We start from the raw sequence: 23280 nt of genomic DNA, 5'->3' as shown, positions 1-23280 counted from the left end.
GAAAGAATTACTTCGTGAATGGAAAATCTTTACGAAAAGCGGAAGATTTGGTCAAACCCTGCAAGTTTCTCAGACTGTAAATCCATCCCTGGAGTTGGCTGCTGCTGAGCTCAGAGACGTGATGGCCAGGCTTCAATTCCACTGGCCTGTTTACACATTTCTTTCTCTCCCTGCCCTTCTGCTGCCCCTGTGCTCAGATGTCATATTATCCTTATCAGCAGATTAAAAAACCTCTTTGCAGAAACACTTATCTGTATGATACCAGTGATGACACTTAAGCTTCAACTTTCCTATTTAACACTCCATGGGCCTTACTGATATCATCCTGGACAGATGAAATTATGTGTTCAAGACTTTCAGGGTCAGAAGAACAGCCAAAATAGGTTGGGATAATGGTCCATCCAGCCTAACCTCCTGTCTCAAATCTGTTTCAGAGGAGGAGACAGAAATATCTCAGTCACAGGATAAACCACCACCGAATAAACTTTCCTCCTGTCACACAAGATTTATAGCCTCACTTAAGTCTGGATTCTTGACAGTTCTCTCCTAAAACTCTTCTTTATTTTTAGTATTTACTGTAACAGCTGGAGACGCTCTTCTTGTTGATACGAATCAACACCAACTCCTTCTCAAGCCTGACCCGAGGACTCATTTTTTCCTGAGTTTATAAAAAGAACTAACCAAAACCCCTTGCTTGCTGTTAATTTTGTAACTTCTCATTTCCTTTAACTTCTCCTTGCTCTTGAATCATGGTCCATGTAGCCAGTGAACACATCTGAGGTGAACATTTCTGCCAGGCAGAATACAGCTCCTGGATGCCATCGAGGGGCAGCCCGGCCCACTGAGCCAGCAGGGATTTCACAAAGTGACCTAAAGCAAGAGAGCAGGAAGGCAAACCCCAAGTCCTTCCATGTCCTAATCAGATACTGAACAATCCTAACATACTTCCTTTTGTCAGATATTTAATAGATGTCATGAATATTCTGTCCTGTCATGGTTGAGTACCCATTAACATGCTAAAATTAATACAGTACATCTGATTCCATTGTAAAAAAGGATGAAAATTATGCCTAATATTTCTGGCTTCACAGCCAGCCAACCAAAAGGATAAGAGAGAGGTTAAGATAACTGCTCCTTTGTATTGGCTTGCTCCTGAGGGGTACCATCAAACTACTTCATGTAAGGCACAGTCTAACAAAAGGAAAAAGCCACCCCAAACTGAACCCCGAAAGGATCAAAAAAGCTTTAGCCAGGTGGGGTGCTATTATGTCATCCAGGAATACCAATATCTGCTAATTGCATTAGCACTCCCTGTGACCTCATCAGGAAGGTAGAATTACTATATAATTATATTGGCTCATTAGAATTTCCTGTAGGAATATACTACTCTAACTTAAGTCGGAAAAGCAAGCAGGAAAACACCATCCTGACTATACAACTTCCGACCAGAGCCCTGGGGGGCAATTACAGGACAATGGCCAACTTCCAGGCTTCAGCTTGACATTGTGCAGCTCTCTTCCAAGATTAGGAATGTTTTAGGATGTGAAAACATCTAAGGGCCGTTGCACCAGAGAGGTAAAAGGGGAATGGAAATAGTTTGTAGCTTGAGGGAAAGAATGCTGTGTAGAGCCCCATGGTCTCCCAGTGTGGCAGGAAGCGAAGGAGAAGGGAAAAGGTGGGGAGATGAATGACAAAAGGAATACGCTGGTCCTTGCATTGTTTTCTAAGCAACGGCTTGTGCTGAATAAAAAATACCTTGCTTCAAAAAGAATTCCTGATCACAGGGTAGACCTGCTCATGGCATCCAGCATCTTCCTCCATAACTCAGGTGTTAAGCCTAGCCTAATGCTGCAGAGGCACTTTTTAGCTCATACATGTGCTAATATGGGAAAAAAGGACCAAATTCCCAGGAAAAATGATGTTCAGCCACCTATCACCCAGGGGCTGCTGAAGCCCTTTATTTGGTACCTGTAACATATATTTTTGATTCCTAACTTAACTTCCCATGCATCACCTTTGATTAAGAATAAAGAAAATGTGTACCAGTTTTATTTCAATGTATCAGTTACATTAAACAAAACGGGCATGAAAGATATCAGCCATACTGCGTCAAAACTGAACACACTTAATTTTACAAAACATCTGGTGATGATATCTGAGGAAAGGCAGCATAGCTTTACACTAAGTGTTTAGTGAGGAGAGTGGAGCCATCTTTAATTTTTCCAGTTCAAAAATACAGCTGCAGGTATGAATAGAAAAATCAAACTCCTGAAAGCGGGAAACACTCTTACTTTTCCATTGAAGGGGAAAAGGTCCCTTTTAAGCATGTTTTTTTTTTTTTTAAATAATTAAAAATAACCCAGACAGAGACATTCTCAGCAAACTCTCATTGCTGGGAGTGCTTTAACAGCCAATGTATAAACTCCTGACAATGGGTTCTACAAAGTGATGAAAATACAGCCAGGACCTTAACAGCAGCAGACAGGGCTGGAGGACTGGGCACGCGGAGGTTGCATTCAGCCCATCCAAACTGCAGCTTCCCCACTGCACTGGAGATGGGCCACCATTCCCCTGCAGATGGTGCATCTCTGCAGCACTCATAGATGGGTGACACAATAAGATCATGACCAAGCAATGACGACAGAGGTAAAGATGAGACCTATGGTCATTATTGCCAGAACATACACAGAGAAAAGGAGTGAAAAAGCCAACCCAGACACTACAAAAAAAACCCAAGAACAGCAAAAGTCATAAAAAGATTTCAAGTATTTGTCTCAAAATGAAAAATAGGACTTTTTTAGGCAGCCTCTCTGACATCATGCCCAGGGCAGCCGGAGCACAGCTCAGGGTGTGCTCCCCCTCCTCAGTCACCTGGCTCTGTCACTCCTGGGTGATCCCTCCCACATCACCCAAGATACAACATGGTGAGTTGAACTCCTGGTTTCTTTTATTCTAGACAGAATTTCTAGGTTTATTTTTAACATCAGTGGTACCAAGGTAAGTACTCCCAGGGATTCTGTACCACGTCGGTGAGGCACTGCCTTACTCCAACAGAGAACTCAACCAGACCTAGAGCAGCTGCCAGTGGGAAGCCGTGACCCTCAGCTGAGCCCACCCGATGGCATCTCGCTCTTCAGCGGGGACCTGCACGCAGGAACTCAACCCCCTTTGCTTCATACACATCAAGTTCAGCCTTTTTACTATTTAGCAGTTGTCTCCATAAATGAGCCAAGTCATTTGTATATAGGAGGAGAAGGCGGACAGAATGTCCCTATATCCCATAATATAATTATACCAACTATATGCCAATTAATAAATAAAATGGAAATTGAATAGATAGGAAGAACCAATTCATAGATTTTCACCTAAAGCAGGCAGGTCTTCCTGGTTTCTACACATTAATGTAATTCACAGCCTCTGTACTCAACTGGTAGAGGTCTGATATCAAACTTCCTCCACACAACATACATAAAAACCCCCAAAACCTCATATACTGAAAAAAGATAAACCCACACAATTTACTGTTTCAGCATTGGGACAAGAAAGTACCTGCTGTTCCGTCAAAGGCCTGATAGAGTAAGTGGCAAATAAATACTTTGGCCATTGAAAAACTATTTTGGGGAGCCATAACAGGCTACTGTTAAAATGCTTACTTAAAAGGTACTCAAAAGCTGTTCATTTTGTTTAAGGACTTCAATAAAAGTTTCACTTTGGGATAAACATTCCATCAATAACTCACTCTAAGCCCTTTTCTGGCTTAGAGGCAAACACCGTGTTTTCCTCCTTCATGTAGTTAAAGAACTCCCTTTAAAGAGTTAAAGGGCTCCCTCAAATTTCCACTGCCAACAGAATAGGGCAAGATAATTCTACTTGTGATTTCCATCTCTACCATGAAGTCGCTTTCTTGCTTATACAAATGCAAACATCTAAAAAGTTATAAATAAAGCTAGCAAACGCACTCCCTTTCTCTTCTCTTTACTGGAATAATACTTTCACCATTTTATAACGTAAAGTCAATTTACACTGAATACTTACTATACATCGAACATTAAAAAAAATAAATATCAGCAAACTCCATCTTATTTTGAACAACAGGAAACAAAAAGCTGATACCCAAAGTATACAGGTATTTTGCTTTAGTAATTATAAACTCTCAATCCGTCCATGGAGGGCCACTGTATGCAAATAGAGAGCCGTGCTGAGTGCCCCACCAGCATCCCTCGCGCAGGCAGACAGGCAGATGTCACATTTGCAGAAGAGATGCCAAATGTCTATCAATAAGACACTGCCATGGCCAGAAATAACCGAGTTACGATGACTGGGTGGTTACTCTGTAAGACAGTCCAAGCGGGGGAAATATTTACTCTTCAAGTTGAGAATTCTAAAATCAATCTAATGTCACTTAAAAATAGGAGACACAACGTTACTGATATGCTGATCACAGAAACCACACGGGGAAGATGCTGCTATTTCTGTAAGCACAAGATAGCGTAAAGTAACGTTGTTCCACTGCATTCAGGGAATCTATACTCATTTATGACAGATGAACATCTGGTCTTTTATATTTGGAAAAAGGTAGGATAAATACTGCTCCACCATTCCAACAAATTCCTGTTAACTCCACCAACGTAAATAGACTTACACTAGAATATATTTTTTCTTAGACTCTCAAGTTGAAAAACTAAGCAAACATTAAAAAAATACTTGGCAAGATGAAAAGTAACCAGTCACTGGCGCTTCACACTGGAATTTTCTGAAAATTCAAACTACATGGAAAAATTTCAAATGCACATTAACGATCTAAACCCCAGCTTCTATTTCCATAAGTCATTTCAGCCACCGAGGAGCCTGACCTTTGCCATCTTCCAGTAAAATTTAGGACTGCAAGAGATTAGCCACCTTTTGATAAAAGCCTTAGGCTCCTACGTTCCTGCTTTTACAGATCAGAGCCACAGCTGAATTGTGAAGGTTAAAGACAAAACTCAGCCCTACACTACCTTTTCTTCAGCTACAAATGTCCACTCACACGAACCACATGCTGTATTACATCATGGCAAGGTCTACTCACCCAGAAACAGAGTAAAGAGGGATTAAAAACTCCCTGGTCCCGAGGGAACTGTACGATTTGATGAGTGAGTACCGTCAAATAACTTTAAATCCCTTCCAAATAACCCAGCAGCAATGACAACAAAAATCTCGAGCCCTTCTGGCAGGACAGGTGGTACGTTAAAGTGTCTTGTATTCTCCCTTTCCTTCACATCTAACTCATCTGTTCTTTTCTTTCATTGAAAAACACAATCCGCATTGTTGGGTTTTGTGTCTAAGTACGTGTGGTTTATGTAACATTTTGTGCCGTCTAATTAGTTCACTAGCAATTAAAAATAAAACCATGGCAGAGCTCCACTTGCCAGTTTCACCTTGTCACAAATGTGCTTGATGTTCACTGCGTCTTAAATAAAACGTATCACTAGCAGGGAGAGATCTTTTCCATCAATTTTGTTTTTTTTGTTTCCACCATTTGGTATAATTATTCCTGACAATTTGCCCATCACACTGTAAGAGTCTTTCCAGAAGGAGAAAAATACTACTTTGTGTTCTTGTGATCACAAGTCTAATTGAGCGGAAAACAAATCTGTTAAGAAGAAAGGAAAAAAAAAAAGAAGAGATGGAAAAAAAAAAAAAAAAGAAAAAAGCGAGATTGAGGAAAGACAGGCTAATGTTTCACTCAGTTAAAAATGATATAATATGATGAGCAATGTAACAAGGAAACGTTCTACCAGCCACTCCTGGAAATCTTAATAGATTTTCTTCCCCTGATTTCCAGAGGAAGTCTCTGCAGCAGATGCTGTTCTCATAGAACTGATGATGACATTCAAGTCTATTTTACTGGGACGTACAGCTTTTTTCCATAGTTTTTAATTATGCCTATCATTATGACTTTCAAGCTGGGGGATGGCAATTGGTGGGTCGCAGTGGAACATGGCTGCTCACGCCAGCGCTGGCTGGTGCCAAGGCCACCCTCCCTCTGATCCGTGGCAGCAGAAAACTAGGTGCCACGTGTGTAATTTAAACTGACAGGAAACATTAGCATTACCATACACTTTGTCAATTAAATGATGGTTTAATCAGTACAAATCTGAATGGTCAAATAATGTTATAATTAAAAGGAAATAATGGAAAGTGGTTTGGTGATTAATTAACAGAACAGCAAGTACCAGCAGCACATCTTGTCTGTGATATTACCTCTCTGGCTGGGGAGGGGGCTGCGGGGGCCGCGCTGACCTTGCAGCCTGAGAAAATCCATTTCGGAGCTGCAGATCCAGCAGCAATGGCAATTTTCACAACCTCAAATAAATGAGGGGGAGCTTTACCTTTTTACCTTCCCTGCAGTGCTCCTCAAAGCACTGCCACGTACGATCACCAGCGACTCTTGACTTTTTTGTGTGTGTGTGTCTGCCTTTACAAATAGGAGAGTGGACACCTTGTAAACCCCGGCCACCTGGACATATATTTTGGAGCACCAGAAAATAATGCACTGTCTTTATCTCCCACTGGCTGATGTCTTGATTGTTACAGCTGCTCTGTCCCTTTCCTCCCGTGCTGGTGTGCCACAAGCCCCAGCAGAGTGTGTAGCAGCCCTTGGTGAGACACACTAACACACGGGATTAAACACATAACCAGAGCCATCACCAAAGTGGTGCAGCACAAAGGAGGAAGCACTCACTCTGGCACGTCTAACACACATTTGTGTGTACTGCATTAAGTATGAAAAGGTACGGTGATGATGTAAGGACTTCTATGATTTAAGAAAAAAAAAAACCCCAGTTTTCTAGAGGTAGGTGCATGTCTTGTCTTCCAAATTCTCCACATTCCTACCTCTAAAGAAACTTAACCGTTTCAAGGATGCTGTGAGGCCCCAAATGACAGGATGCAAAATCTGAAGCTTTTTTTTAGATTACACAAACTTTAAAGATCTGTGCTTAATTTGAGATGGGTATGATGAGACCTTAGAATTGAACCTACCACTGAAGCTCAGTCGCCTGGACTGTCACTGGGATGCCAGCTCTGATGTGACTGCCTGGCCTCCAGCAGACAAAGGCTGGGATCATAAATGTCAGCCTTTCACTTTGGGTCATCAATCCCCCTCATAATGGTCAAAAAAAGACCAGCAGATGGATGTGTTAAAAACAACTAATGGACCAGCAAGAGAGCCAGGTCAAACCCTGTTATTCCAAGTGGGGAAGCTGCCACGGGGCCAGCACAGCACAGAACACCCCGCACATCTCCTCAGGTCCGGGGTTAGTGAACAACAGAGCGCTGAAGACTCTTCATCCAAATCTGTCATGTTTTGCCTTATTACAGTGTATCGTACAACGGAACAGCAACATGCACATTCAATCACGGGTAAAACGAGGGTGGGATGTTATATTTAATATTTATACGCATGGCATACTGGCAAAATTACTGGCATCTGTATGTGTGTGAATGACTGTTTTGAGGAACATGTGTTGTGTGCAATGCTGTTTATTATCAGTAAATGAAGCCAAAAGCTAAGTTGAAAATGAATGCTAAATTAAAAATTATATAAAATGGAGTGAAATGATTTAATTAGCAGATTATAAGTGACATGCTTTACTATTAGAACTAGCTTGGGAGGGATTGAGGGAAGGGAGGAGGGAAAAAACCAAACCCTTGACTAGACATAGAAGGGTGGAAAAACATTTCTTTTTCCTCTATCTGTGGAGTTACAAACACTGTAACATATTGTCCTGGTGTTTATAATCACAGCCTCTGCTGCCGTCACAGTACTTGCTTAATGAGGCAGCCAGTCAGAAATAATGAGACTTTGAAACAAATTGTTCTCACTTCTAAAAAGGGAAAGAGAAAAGATGCGTGGTACTCTAATACAGTGCAATAGGAGTGGTTTGGCAACAACTCTACACTTAACTCCTCGTAAAGTATCCCTCCGACTGAATTTCTGAGTTGAGAAATGTGTTATGGTGTCTTACAAAAGCTCAGAACTCTATTTATTCCCAGGTTTTGCCACTAACTTGTTGCATGACTTCATTAAAAAAGCATCGCTTGCTAAATTAATTAACACATGTGAAACACTTTGAACATTTTCGCTCTACCTTTAAAATGGAATATTTCACTCCTATAATGATCTCCTATTAAACTGTCAATATTCTTTGCCAGCAAAAATTGTTTTTGCTCCCCTGTGCTTCCAGGAGCACGGCTGGGAAGTGACCTGCCACCCCACCCACTAAATGGCATGTGGGGGGACAGGGGAGGTGGGACTCCAGCCCTCCAGCCTCCGCGGGGCAGCTCCGTGGTCCCACCATCCCCTGGCACCACGGGCACTGAAATAAGGCAGATTGGCAGATTCTTTTCCCATCATTTCCCTGGACACCCCATCTTACCCCAGCACCATCCTCCTCCGCACAGTTTTAAACAGCATATGGAGCCCCCAGCCTGGCGTGCTCTGTCCCCAGCGCGTGTCCCCCGGGCTGCCTGTCAAACTCCCACTCCCCTGCTCCCAGGGAACAGGATCCGCCAAGGCTGCTGCACCCTGAGAATGCTCAATGTTCAATATAGCCTTAAAAAAACCCCATTACCACGCACAAGCCCCTCTTCGATAAACTAATCCTGCTTAAATTCAGAACCCAGGAAAATACGACAACCTTGGTAAGCCTTTAAACTGAAAGCCTTTAATTTATTTTCATCTCCAAACACCAAGAAAAAAAAAGCATAAATGTGAATAATTTGGTATATATGGGCACCAATACTATTTATTTTGGTGAAAAAACATGAGCAGCTGCCCCAGGGTGATCAGCATTACCATGTGCCCACTGAGGCACAGAGAAGCGACTCCAGGCTTTGACCCTGCAGAGCAGGCCTCGCTCGGCCGTAACGCTGAGACCCCCAAGCAGAGGGGCAGCCCCACCTGGAGCAAACACACCAACCACACACAGGCACAAGGTGCAGAACCTTGTAGATAGAAGCAAGAGCCTAAGCAGGGTACAAAAATTGACCATCCACCGAATTCCAGAGCGGGGATGCTGAACCCCAGCAAGAGGGAAGGCACACACCCCGTCTAAGCCTATTCAAGGAGCGGAGCAGATGCTGGCTGTTCAGCCAGCCCTATGGCCCCTCTGCCAGCTCCCACCCTGCACCACAGCTCAACAGCAACTGCAGAAAACAGAAGGGAAATAGTAAGGACTATATATTATGTGTAGATTTAAAAAAAAAAAAAATTCTCCAATTCAGCACGCTTGCACCTTTTAGCTGCTTCTTGGTGGGCTTGATCCAGGACCTGGTGTTGGGTTATATGAGCTCTGCCTCTGTCTCTAAAAGCCAGAAAGGCCAAGGATTTTGAGGTCTGTATAGAAGACAATAAGCCATATTACTTTCGAGGCATCTATTGTTCATTGAGAAGCCTCTGATCAATTTGCTCCCCATACAATAATCTGCTAATTTGAAAAAAACCCAAAACAAACCAGAAAAAAAACAAGACAGAGAGTGAACTTAATAGAAACCACTTTAGATGCGTTTGTTTACAGAAAAAATTGCAGGCTGGAACGGAGCTGGGGGTGGGAGGATTTTTTTTCCTAGTCTCCCATGTACTCCTAAAATGGTCTGTGCATTGCCTGGGAGTAAATCAATACTAAGCACAGTCCAGGCGAGACTGCCATCTTACATGAAGCACTGACTGTAAAATAGACACAAAAGACACATGATACTCTCTAAGGTCCCCAGCAGCTATAATATCCATCCTTGGCAGCTCGCTTGACATTTCCTTGCCCTGCTTCCCAGTCCTCTTTCTTCCTCCCTCCTCCCCCCGCCCTCTCCTTCCCCTCTCTCTCTCTAACAGCCATGCTCTGCCTCTCAGGGGCTCGCCGACCGGGTGAACAGATAACAAACCTGTCAAGAAGGGTTTAGCTGGGGAATAAATCCTGCATTCGCCAGGAAATGATGTGTACAATGGGAAAATACAAGGGATGACATGAGCCTTCCCTTCTGAGAGAGTGGCCAAGAGATGCTTAAAATGTTACAGCGCGTGCTAAATGGACATTGGGACGGCTGATTAGATCCTATCGCGGACATTTCAAGTGGCTCCCTTCCTCCTCACTTTTCACCGCTACTGAAGACACACAAAGAAATCAGACAAAGCCCATCCTTACTTTCACTCCTTAAAATACACACGTTTAGAGGCTTGACCATGAGGAAGGTGGGGTTGGCTTGTACTAAGCTTAAGGTCAAGGCTAAAATCTTTTTGAGTGGCAGGAAAGGTCACACGAAATCCACTGGGTAGTGACGATTTCCATTTATAAAAGGAAAGTATAAAAGCAAGAACCTTATCTTGGTGACTTAATACATGTCTCTGCTTATTACTGTTTTCAAAGGGCCTTTTGCACAAATCTGATTTGCACTGGTGCAATAAAGATTCATTATCCTCTTACACAGCAGACTTTGCATTTCTGCTCAGGATCTAATTATGAAAAACAGGAACCATCCCATAAACAGATGCTAATCATAGTAGGAAAGTACTTTCATTTGAGTAACAAGGTAGCTCAGAAAGTTTGCTCGGAAGATTGCTGTATCAGCGAGAAGAGCTATTGGGGAGGGGGATGGAAGGGAGAACTGATCCAATACTTTCCACCGTCAGTAAGTACAAGCTGAGATTTCAGGGAGCTGGTTTTTGTTGGAAATAGCAATTACATATGTCAGTAAATCTCCTCTCTAGCACACGCATGTGATGAAGAACCCCATCTCTAAAGGCTTCTAGAGGTTCTGACACCGGCTGGCTCAAATCAAAACCTTGGATTAACCTCAAAACTCAAATCTTGGAAAACTTCAGGATTCAGATGGAATAATTGCTTTTGGTTTTAAGTACAGCAAAACACATTGTTGCTGTGTTTGCGTGCCTGGGGAATGTTTTCCCCCTACATCCAAACACACACCATGGCTCTGACGTGGATTTTTTAAATCAATGTCATCCACCACCTTGATATTTTACAGAGCTGAGGAATCTTTCAATATGAAATTGTTGCTAATGCATTTTCAACCCTCCAAGTCTAAGATGCTATTTTTCAGTCTTTTAAAACACCTTTTTATATACTGATATCACAGTGTAAAACGTGACTCCAACTGATGTTTTTTCCAGAGAAGCATGCCCATTAAGTGCACATTGAACAATGTGGGGTAGATACTCTGGCGAGACAAACTGTGAATAAAGCAAAGGAAACTAAGAATGTTATCCACACAAAAATCTAAACCAGTTTGGTAATCACAGCGAAGTGATGTAACGGTTCCTCAAAGTTTCATTTATTTTCTTTAACATTCTGGAAAACATGGATTTTTGATAACTTTTCAAAAACTGATGTTTGTCACAGAATCACAAAATGATATGCCAGAGCAGGTCCACCCAGAGCAGGTCCCACAGGATCGTGTCCAGGGGGGGTATGAATGTCTCCAAAGATGGAGACTCCACCACTTCTCTGGGCAGCCTCTTCCAGGGCTCTGCCACCCTCACAGGAAAGTTCCTCCTTGTGTTTAGATGGAACTTCCAGTTTGTACCCATCCCCTCTTGTCCTGTCACCGAGCACTGCCGAAAAAAGCCTGGCCCCATCCTCTTGACACCCACCCTTTAAGCATTTATAGGTGTTGATCAGATCCCCCCTCAGCCTTCTCTTCTCCAGACTAAAAAGAGCCAAGTCCCTCAGCCTTTCCTCAGCAAAGAGATGTTCTAGGCCCCTCATCATCTCTGTAGCCTCTGCTGTCCCCTCTCCAGCAGTTCCCTGTCCTTCTTGAGCTGGGAGCCCAGAACTGGACACATACATACACATTATGAAGTTAAATCCACCCCACAGTAGGTAAGTAGCCAAATGCTACTGCTTGTAACATTTCTCAGTTGATTATGGAAGCACTAATTCATTTAGAGCAATGACAGTGAGTGTCTTCCAAGAGAAGCACGTGTCCACTTGTCAGTGATCAACACTATCTACATGCTATAATAAAGGCCAGGCTGTGTTCAGACAACTCTGCTTAGGCATCTTTAAATTCATATATAACATCTGGCTACTGGGAAACTACAATGACATAACACAATGCAATAAACCTTGTTTGCAACATCTTGAAGGAACAAAGCCTTCACTAATGATATTTTAATGAGGAAATGCAGAGGCTAATTACTGCTGTCTCCTAGCTGGACTAAAAAAGTCCTGCTGCACCCAGGAAATGTGATCCTGAATCGCATTTTTCTGGTGTTTCGCTTGGGGTTTTTTTTGTTGTCTTTGGGTTGGGTTTTTTTGTTCTCATTCTGGGTGGGGAAGATAGGAGGAAACAGTAATGCCACACAAATGGCCTCATCTAAGAGGAAAAAGGAAGATTACTGCTGAGTAAGACTGTATCTTCCTTTTTTTATTCTATGTAAGTGTTTTCTTAATTTGCAACTGATATTTTAGGGAAGAGACACATAAAGTACTTTGCTATTATTAGAGGAATTGGGCAATATAATATGATCCTGTTTATGCACTAATAGCAACGAGTGATGCACTGGTTTGCCACAGACAGCATTTTATTACTGCAGGGCCACATATGCTGGGAGTTGCAGTGACCTTACTCTCAGAGGTTCACGTCTTATTTTCTACTGCTAAGTGTTGCTTTTTTTCCATTTCTGGAGGGGAAGAAGGTCACTTCTCACTATTACTGTTCCATTAACTTACACTACAGCATACACATTCTTAATCCAATAGCATCTTACATTGTGCCTTTTAACTCAATAATGCGTTATTTTCTGAAGTCTTGCCTACACTGACCAAATTAATACCTGAGGTTCTGCAGCTATCAAGAGAAGAGCAGAAAAAATATTTAGTGAGAGAACTGAAGGGCTTAGGCATTGTTACACCAAATCTACTTTTTCTTGTCACCTCTGCAGTTGTTAACACGGTGACTGATGGGCTCCCACACGTCTACAGACCTGTAAGTGCTGGAGGTTGATTCTCATTCACACTCAGCATCAATGAGAACCAGACCCAACATGTAATTGCTTACACTCACTGAATGATGCTGAGGCCTCACAACATTTCTTAACACACATTAAACAAGACAAAACCTGCATTTTAACAATGGTGCGTTTTATAAATATCACTGTTCGGTCAAGGTGTTATTTGGAGACAATGGGAATTCAGGGTACCTTTGCCACACACTGAGGGGAATGCTCAGTTTGGTACAACTTTTACCATATTGAACAGTGACTTTGCTCACCGGCAAGAAATGACACAGCCATTCCTTCTGACTCATGTACGTACTGGAGCCTTTCAGTAACATTATCAACATAATTTCATCTAGCAATTGCTCTGGGTGCAAAAAGTTGCTCTAGTTTAACTTGTTCTGCCATTTCTAATTTATTGTCTTTAATAAATAAATAAATAAACAAATAAGCAGGAATGTTTTATTTAAGAATCTGATTCTAGACATATCAATGCATTAACACGCATCCCTGCAGATTCAGCCCTTTCTGATTGAATTCTGGATCATTTTTATTCAGTGAATGCAACAGGAAAAGTCCAGGATGCCAAGAGAATAATATACTACAAGCTGGCGTTATGATGACATGCTCCGAATACTCCCCTGCCAAAATGAAATTTAATTATAGCCATTGTTTGTATTATTCAAACGACTATTGACAGTAAATCTATCTACCATGACGTTTCCTCTTTGTATTCATTGCAGCCTTTAGACTGGAAGAAAAAAAAAAAAAGGAAAAAAAAAAGGAAACGTTTCCCCCCTTACTCCTTCCCTGGTATCAGGCTACACGAGGCCACTGAAGCCCAGTTGATTTCCCAAGTCCAATTATTTTGCAGTACACAATCCTCTAGAATAGCACTCCTCACCTGGGGACTCCCTCTGCCTAAACACACTGCACTTAATGGAGTCCCTGAAGTTGTCTCCATTTCATTGCTTCTAACTAATAGGCTGTGATATTTTTTTCCCCAAATAGACCACAGCTCTTCCCACTCCCCTTGCCCATCCTCCACATAAAATCAAAGTGGCTAACGAGGCATTAGGAGACTGCCTGCCCATCTCCCATTGCCAGATCTTCACTACCACCTACTGACTGCAGGTCTTAAAGCCACAACAACCTCATCTGCAGCATCTCGGAGGTCTCCTCCCAGCTTTGCCTTTCTCATTTCTTAAAAACAAGACAGAGAGAAAGAGAAAACGTACTCTTTGTGCCAGTGCCTAAATGGCATGACTGGTATGAGACCCCTTCAGGTATAAGGCTTAATAAAAAATGCTCTCTCTTAACATGTTGGTGATTTCAATATAATCTGGCCTACTTTTCTTTCAATCTCAAACTGTTGTTTGAATTCATGTGTAACAGGCCAGATCTCCAGCAACACAAAGAAAACGACAACTTCAGAAAAGAGAATGATGTGAATTGTTCATGAAAACAGCATCTTGTGCCTCCCTTTTCTGCTAAATCCCATTGCTTTTGTTTTTCTTTACCACCTTGCTCTCAGTGACTGCCTCAGCCAGGCAAAGCCCAGGTACATAGTGCCTGTTCTCCACACATCATCTTGGAAGAAATACATGAATGAAAATACCAACATTTTTGCAAGTGTTTGCAAAATGTGCAAAATTTTGTCAACTGTTTGCAAGTGTTGAGGTTCAAAACATATGAGGAGTTTGAGGGGAGGATGGAGGGGAAAATTGCTATCAATTTTAAAAGGTCCTGCACAGCTGTTAGGGCCAGAGTTCTGCTCACCAAGGAGTCCGGGCAGCGCTGAGTCTGAGCTGCCTCTTTCATCTGTCACTGTAAGGCAGGTATTACTGTGTTCCGAGGCAGGACGCAGTGGAAGATCTTTCAACAATCATTCACAGAAAGCAAAACACAACCTTTTCTTTTTCCCCCCTCTCTTAGAGTTACTACTCTGAAGTTATCTGCAATGTAAAATGGTTAGGGGAGGGACGAGGTCTTCACATGCCTCCACAGGGAAGGAATAACCCTTTGAGAGGCTGAAGGCTGGGGATGGCTCTGCAGCAGAGACCCCGGGGGACAGGAGCTGAGCAGAGAAGGGCCAGCAGCACGTCTGGCCCCAGAGGATAACTGTTTCCTGGCCTGTGTGAGCAGCGATACAGCCAGGAGCGCGAGGGAAGCAGTGATTTTTAAGCCCTGAGAGGATGAAGCCCTGAGAAACCCAGTCTGATCTCACAGCCAGCCCTGCCCGAGCAGGAGGTTGGACTAGAGACCGCCTGAGGTCCCTTCAGCCTGAATTATTTTATGATTCTACAATTCATTAAAGCAGCAGACTAGAACTGCATTGATCGTATTTAAAAACAACAACTAACGGCGTTTCGAGGCTGCCTCGGAGGAGGTGGCGGGGATGTACGGGCACAAAAGGCTAAAAAGGCAGAGACAGCCCCGTTGTGAAGGGCTTTGATTTTGCAAAATCAGCTCCCAAGGATGAATCTCTCTGAAAACTGGAGGTCTGAGGGGACATGAAAAGTAAAAGCCTGATCCTCCTCTGCCCTGCAGTTTTCAGGGTCACCGTGCTGGAAGGACACGTGGAGGTAGCGCCCTGCTCCCAGGGAAAGCAAGGACAGAAACTCCAGTGACTCTGAGGGTCTCACTCAGTGTCTGCTGCTGCCTGACAGCTGCCTCCATGCTCTGCTAAACAGACAAGATCCAACATTTAAAAAGAAAATATTGGAGGTAGCGCCCTGCTCCCAGGGAAAGCAGGGACACAAACTCCAGGGACACAAACTCTGCTGCTGCCTGACACCTGCCTCCATGCTCTGCTAAACGGACAAGATCCAACATTTAAAAAGAAAATAAGGAATATTTCTATGGTCACACTTTAACTACAGTGCTGGTTTAAGGTATTTTTTTTGTCCATTAAATTATATACTGGTTTTTAGAAACCATAAATAAGTATATGGAAGTAAAAAACACACTTTTTTATGCCAAGTAAAATCCCATCCTGGGTCACTGCTTGTCTGATTATCTACCAAAATTTCTAGCTTGGTTATCTGTTGAGAAGAGGAAGTGAAACACATTTCCCATTTGCTATTTAAAATCCAGGCAAAACACACCTTGTGAGAGCTGTCTACCACAATGCAAGATTTGAGCAAATAAAAATGGTTCTAGAAATATAAGAACTCGAATTGAAACAATAAAGAAAACAAACCCATTAATTCACCAATTCAACCTACAACATCTATTTCCTATGCTTTACTCCTCAGTGAAAGACAAAATTCAGCTGAGATGGACTGTTGAGCTGGAGGTAACAGGCAGTAACACAGCACCCCAGACACCTTAGCTAGTGGTGCTGCCCTGCAATAAAAAATGGAATATCCCATTTTATTTAGCTGGTAAGCTGTCTGGGTACAGTAATTCTCTTTCCTGAACTGCACTGAATATAGTGGGGCCTTATGCTTCTTCAGATCTTAAAGAATTGCTAGCGAGGAAAAATAGGGTAGGAAATTGGGCCCATCTCCTCCCTGCTGGAGACGGCATAAAAGGGGGAGAAGGGGCTAAAGGGCAACTAGGTTGGATGTGTCCTCTCTCTTTCTTGCTGATTAAAGCAAAGGACCTCAGTAGATAATTTTCTGGCCCTTTTCAGTCAATTTGGTTGTTTGGAAAGGTTTGGTGGCTGTTTAAAAAAGCATTCAAAACCAAACCAAACCCAAAAAACTTTAGACAACTCAATTTTTTTAAAAACTTTCCTGTGTTGGTGTGTTCTTCAAAAGACTTTCAAAAGGCTGTTAGAAAAGAGGAGCAGGGATACCATCCTCATAACAAAAATATAAAAGGCTAGTTCTCAAGAAAACCCAATGCACATCCACAGAAACAAGCAGTGAATATGAACACAGGTTTATTCCAAACAAATTCCCTGCCCCCAAGATGAAAGATCTTGGTTCTTAAGGTTTTACCTGCTGCATACATAAAAACCACATAATCATGCCCATCTTGAAAAAATATTTGCTTAATGCCACCATAGAAGTTAAGCATGTCAGCTCACACCTCCATACATGGAATTTCTGAGCACTGGCCATGATAACAGGAAACACTTTATCAGAAGTTGAATTGTCTTGTTACCTCAGCCTGGTAAAACCTGCAGAATTGTATCATTTCTCAGTGTGGTCACGTAAGGAAATGTTGGGATTTTCAAAGGCTACCAACAAACTTAATATTTAGATGCTAAGCATTTGTTACAAACCTGAAGCCCTCATTTTTCTTAAAACTGAGATGCTCTGTATCACTAATCCCACCGGAAAAATCTCTGCAGGAGACATGGGATATTCTATAAATGCCCAAGGGTCCGCATGCAAACAACCATGTGATCAACAAGGATTTAGGAAGAAGCAAATACTTGGCACTATCTGTGACCCCAGAGAAATGGTCAGTGCTTCCTTCTGCAAGACCCTGGTGACATTGCTTTCATCCTTTTGTCTTTCAGATTTTGCATTTTAACAGGGGGCTAATGCTCAAGGACACCTATCACTGGGCTTCTCTGAATAACCCCTAAAGTGCAGGTAAAACCCATGGATGAAAGACAGGCACTATTATAAGCAAAAACAGTGCTGTAGATGTGCTTAAGGCTGCACACGGTATTTTTTCTGGGTTTTTTTTTTTTTAAATCTTCTTCTGTAGAGGATCTGAGAAAACACTCCCTTCTGCCTGCGTCCTGTTTCTCCCAAATACGGTGCATTCACCTGGGGAAGAAGAGCTGTGCTGTCCACGAGTGACAGCGCTACGTACAGGCTGAAAGACAACCAAAGCAGAGATGTCTAAGAGCTTGCAATCACTCCTCAATTCCTGTACTTTGTTACTTCAAGCAAGACAAGATAGCAATGTTTAATCACATTTGACATTTAGCTTGAGGTACAGTAAGTACACCTAAATCACCTTTTTGGCCCAAACTGGCTTTGATGTTCCCATGGGAGACAGCTATTGTTGGCTTCAAGGGTTAAAACCCTGCCTAACTCTGGTAGGTAAAATGACAGGAGCTCAGGGATGAAACAGGAAAGTCTCTGGAGTGATCACCCAGATGAACCTAATTTCATCCACCCAGCTTATCATGACTGTAACATGGAACTTGCAAATATATCCCCTATTTGAAAAGATTTCCTGGAGAAGGGAGAGCTCCCCTGTTTTGCAGACACTAGTGTTACAGTGTTTTTGCAGAGTACATATTAAAATGCATTAAGACATAACTAGGGTTGTCTTCATGTTATGCCGCTATTCTTAAGCTGTTATGTTACTAAGCCACATTGGCGTTTTTCAACTTTCCTTTGATGTTCCCTCTATTATCTTTTTATAGCATAATCACACATTTTGGTATGTTGAAGATCAAAGGGAAGCTGGAGCTTCTAAGGCTAAGCCTGGATATGGGGCCTGTAACTAACTGAATTCATTATATTTAATAATATTCTCTAAGGAATGGCAGGGGAAAGTCATATGAAATAATAAACATGAAGGTAAATAGTGAAAGACTACTGAAGTAAGTTTAATGGCAGTTTTGTTTTATGCTTCTCTTAAGCCCCTGCACTAACCCTGTCACCCTGCACTACATGGCTGATCAGGACTCGCTGGCATTTATGTCCCAGCTACCTGGCTGTGACAGCTCCTAATGCTCCAACTTCTTCACTTTGGCTCCTCTTTAACATCTCTCTTAACTAAAATGATGACATTTATTATAGATTGAGATACTCTTACACAGACTGTTTTGAGCAATGCTCAATTGGACAACACTATGCATTTCATAAACAAATCGAGGCACCCAAAAATAGTCTCCAACAGGTGCACATAAGAAGAAAACAGGTCTTTAAAAAGAACTTAATTCCTTCAGGCTCCTTGGAACTCCTATGTCAAAATACTCATCTTCTGGCAGGCTTGGTAAGATTAAAATTAGTTCTAGCTGGCATCACTAGAAAGCTATAACACACAGCTGAATGACAGTCAAAAAGGTGTAAAATTCTCTTCTACTTTAGAAAGCACAAAGAAATGTATTCTAACTTGATCCTTGTAGCTGAATGCTTACTGATGAGTGAAAGTGCAACCAAATCAATTACCTAAGAAAGGGCTTTAAGAAAATAGCTGCTGAGTTGCGCAGCCAAATGTCATTAAGGGCTTGCCTTTCACACTTACAAATGTGGAAGTTAAGCTGAATAAACTTGTAAAGTGTGCTAATTGAACAGTGCTACTGAACCTCTGTGCAGACCCAATTACTAAGAAGAGAAACCTTCCTTTGGCTGGGGATGTTCTCGGGGTGTGACTCAAGCAGTGTAAGAAGTTATTCACTCCTGCAGCTGAAGAGCAGTAACCAGTTTGATGAACTGCTTCAACTGGCCTGTCCCAGTGGGAAATAAAACGGGGCAGAATTAATCACCTCCAGCAGCAGCTTAAGGTAACTTGTTTCACTTCACACAGAACGGGGCTGGAAGCCCTTGTCCTGTCAACTTTTGCATTTCAGGGGGGCGAAAGGCAAGGCAGTTCTTCTGGGGGCTGTCAAAAAATAAAAGGTGTAGAGAAATTAGGAAATCCCTGTCCTGTTTCTGCAAGTTCCTGGATGCAGCATCACTGGAAGGATCAGCACGGGCAGAGAGACAAGAGATGTAGATGGGGCAGAAATGGCTCTGTAGCTGGCAACTGCCAGCTGGGAACAGGTAATGATCCCAACTCCTCTGCAAAAGAACATCTGATTAATTTGAAAGTGATTTAGGACATAAATACAGCCAAATTAACATTATTTTAAATCTGAGTAAGAGTCCACCATAGAGTTTAATGCTTTGCCAGTCTACTTTACCTTCTCACTTCAAATTAGTCTGAAGTAATTTACAAAGAGCCGTTTTACAACCAAGGCCTAACTCTGCCCTTTCTCCGTTGGCATTTCACAGATCAGGAATCACCTTCACACTGGTCAGGAATCATCTACATCCACAGCACGAGGGCGAGCAGGAGTCCCAGGTGCTAGACAGAGGGGCACCAACATCGTGGGCAGCAGCTGAAGACTAAGGTACTGAACTGGAAGTACGGGGAAATCCCAGGGAAATTCAGCCAGCACTAAGCAGTTAACTACTGGTTACCAAACCTCTAACAATCAAAAGCCACCAGACAACCCAGCTGATTCCATCATCTGAAAGATGTCACTGGCAGAAGATGATCTGTGCTACCTCTGCAGAGCTGAAACTCTTGGCAATGACTGGAGAGGAAAGTAAAAACTCCTGAGACTTTGGTACTATTCTGTTAGCTTGAATTTTCGTTGGAAGCCCCACAACCAATTACAAAGCTTACACCGACTCAGCTTTTAGAAATTTCAGTTTAAAAGGAGAGGAAAGAAAAACAAAAGTCTTTTATTTCTATGATACCAATTACATGAGATACATATGTATCTCACATGCATATAGCACATGCAACTTTTTCCTTGTACCCCTTGACTGCTTCCTAAATCCCCAACAAACTGCGTACACTTGGTCGTCTCCCAGCTTTAACACTTTTAAGCTCAAGCATTTAAACCCACGCAGAGGAACCAGCAAATCAGCTGCACAACCTGAGAGTGAAACTCATCTCACCGAGTGTACGCTGCTCTCTCTTCCAACAAAACAATCAGCTGATTGTGTAGGAAATCCCACACCCAGAGGGTGAGCTTGGCCACGCTGAGGCCTGGCCAAGGGTTCCGATGCTTAGGAAACATGAGAAATTCACATTGAGAATGAACTGAGGATTCAAACCCGCCTGATACCGATGCAGAACATCTCAGCTCCTTCTCCCAGGTTCTCTGTTTATTGAAATCCAAACAATGGATCCAGGGAGTTTATTTTTAGGGTATTGTTCAGTTAATCTTAGTGCTCTTAATAGACAACAGAGAGCTAGTATTGTAGCTCTGCGTTAAGCATGCTCATTTTTTATCTCTATTTATTGTACAATAATTTAACTTTATTGAAGTGAGGGTTTAAGTCCCCAAGGCAGATTGAAGTGCTGAGCCTGGGTATTCCAGTGCAACAACAGTCCTCGTGCCTGTATTAGCACCAAACTTCCCTAAAACGCTAAACTTCAACCTAGAAGCTCCTTTGTAATCTGTACTTTTTGGGTATTTAAAACTACACTTTTCTGAAACATGGAAAACATTCAAACTTTTCCACAGAATACCTGTTCCTCTTAAAAGATTCACCATTGTTTGAATGATGTCTCAGCACTGTTATTTATTTTGTAGAAAAAATAATCCCAAACAACCCTCTCTAGATGGTAAAATCTACTTGGCAAGATTGTCAGATGGTACAAAGTTTATTATCTCTAGGGAATATTCCAAACTGCCATTACACTTCACCTACGATCTAGACAGAGAGTCAAGACAGAGAATTCAATTACTTAATTTTATCCAGAATGAAATATATAAACCCCTAAACGTTTGAAAGCCCAAATGCAAATGACAGTCTATGAAGATCATAAACTTCATACTAAAATTGCTATTTCTTCAAAAAACAGTAATGCAAAACCTGACCTTCTATAAAGATTTTCAACTCTACATATGGGATGTGGAACAAGACAGGAAATTTTCTTCTAGGACTTTAAAAAAGGAACTATGCTTATACCCTTGCTCAAAGGGAACCATGATTTGAATAGGTTTTAAAAATACTAAAGTTTGCACTTGCTCTTGGCAGCAAGGCCTGTCTAAGAACACAAAGTAGAAAACAACAATAAAAGGCGATACAACCTGCTTGTTGTACATACAGCTTTACGGATGTGATAAAAAAAGACATTGTATTTTTATTGTGTGACATGTTCAGAATGACATAATCCCACAGTGAGATACAGGAAGGGCTAATATAGGCAAGTAAAATCTCTGTATTTTATGAGGAGTTCTGTATCATTAGTGAAGCTGTGGGTCACATTATTGTACACAGGTACTACATGAGATGTGATATGGCATTCCTGTGTTATTACGCCTAAGTGGAAAGGAAAAGGTACAATAAGGCACAGAACATCTTGTTTTCAAAAGCAATAGCAAACACTACTAACGGAAGAATATTGCTTTGTTTGCTCTTGTGGTACAAACACTGCTCAGGCACCTCCCCAACATGCTGGAAATCAACCAGCGACAAGAATTGTTGGGTTTTGGGGAATTTTTTGGTAAAGATTTAGAAGTCACTTCTCTTGTCATATCAGTCTAAACAATAATCCCAGCAGATTACTATAAATCCAGAGGGTGATATTTTCAAAGCTGCCAATGGGGTTTAGATGCACATCCCTAATTTTTTTTCAAAGGAGCTGTAATTCCAAGCTCAACCAAAGTTAATGGAGGGCTGTTTTGACAAATAACAGTGAAGACAAAACAACAAACCTATAGGGAGCTATAAACGTATTGGATTACTGATAATGTCAGAAAGTAGATGTCTCCAGCTAGAGAGACCTACTATGGACTTGTTTACAATGAAACAAAGCAATATATACTGTATTGTACATTTGGGTTTTGCTGTTTGTGAAAGAAACTCAAGCCATTCTGTATCTCACTTGCATTTCATAGTATCACTGGAGGTAACTATTAAGCTCATTTTACTTGTGAGTAGGTTGAGACATAAATCCAAGGTTACAGACAAAATCTCTGATTCAGCAAAGCACTTAAGCACATGCTTAGCTGTAAACACATGTACCATCCCATAAAAGTAAAGATAATCATGTGCTTAAGTGCTTTGCTGAATCAGGGCCAAAGACAATAGCAGAGCCAGGAAGAGAAGCCAGGCATCACTAAAACAACTAGACAACTTTCCCTGCAACATAAATGTTATAAAAAGGAATAGATCATAAAGAGGATGGTTATGACTTTTTAGAAGAGTTAAGAACAGCTGTCACAGGGTGGGGGGTAGGGACTGAGAATAAACAGGCATTTTAATATTGGTTTTCACAGCATCCTTAAGAAAGTAGAAGGTAATTTCCTTCCTATTTCATCTCATGCCACTCTTTCAAACCTACTTCCTCACTCAATGAGAATTACGGTGCTTTACCTAGCAGTTCTGCTAATTTGATTTAAGACTGATCACCATTTATCACTGTATCTTTGACTAGTAAAAAAAGATGGTCCAAGAAAGAGCAGACAGGTGAGTGAGGGCAGGAACTAGGTGCCAAGTATGAAACAGCAACATTTTTCTCCTTGTGATTTTTATGAGGTAGAAAATAAAGATTTCACTAGGCATTCATTTATGTTCAGAAGTAATCAACACAACACTAAGGGTACAGTCAGTATTTTCAGCACATTAAACACCCGTCACAGAGAA

At 41.8% G+C, this 23280-nt stretch overlaps 1 protein-coding gene across 1 annotated transcript in view; it reads right to left on the bottom strand.

The window, feature by feature from the left end:
- AUTS2 (autism susceptibility candidate 2) overlaps positions 1 to 23280 on the bottom strand; it is a 630583-nt gene that overhangs the window by 383901 nt on the left and 223402 nt on the right. The gene's annotated exons all lie outside the window — the stretch shown is intronic.

This window comes from Calidris pugnax, unplaced genomic scaffold (genome assembly GCF_001431845.1).
Source record: "Calidris pugnax isolate Ruff unplaced genomic scaffold, ASM143184v1 scaffold133, whole genome shotgun sequence".
NCBI lineage: Eukaryota > Metazoa > Chordata > Aves > Charadriiformes > Scolopacidae > Calidris > Calidris pugnax.
This window is presented reverse-complemented; position numbering and strand designations above follow the sequence as displayed.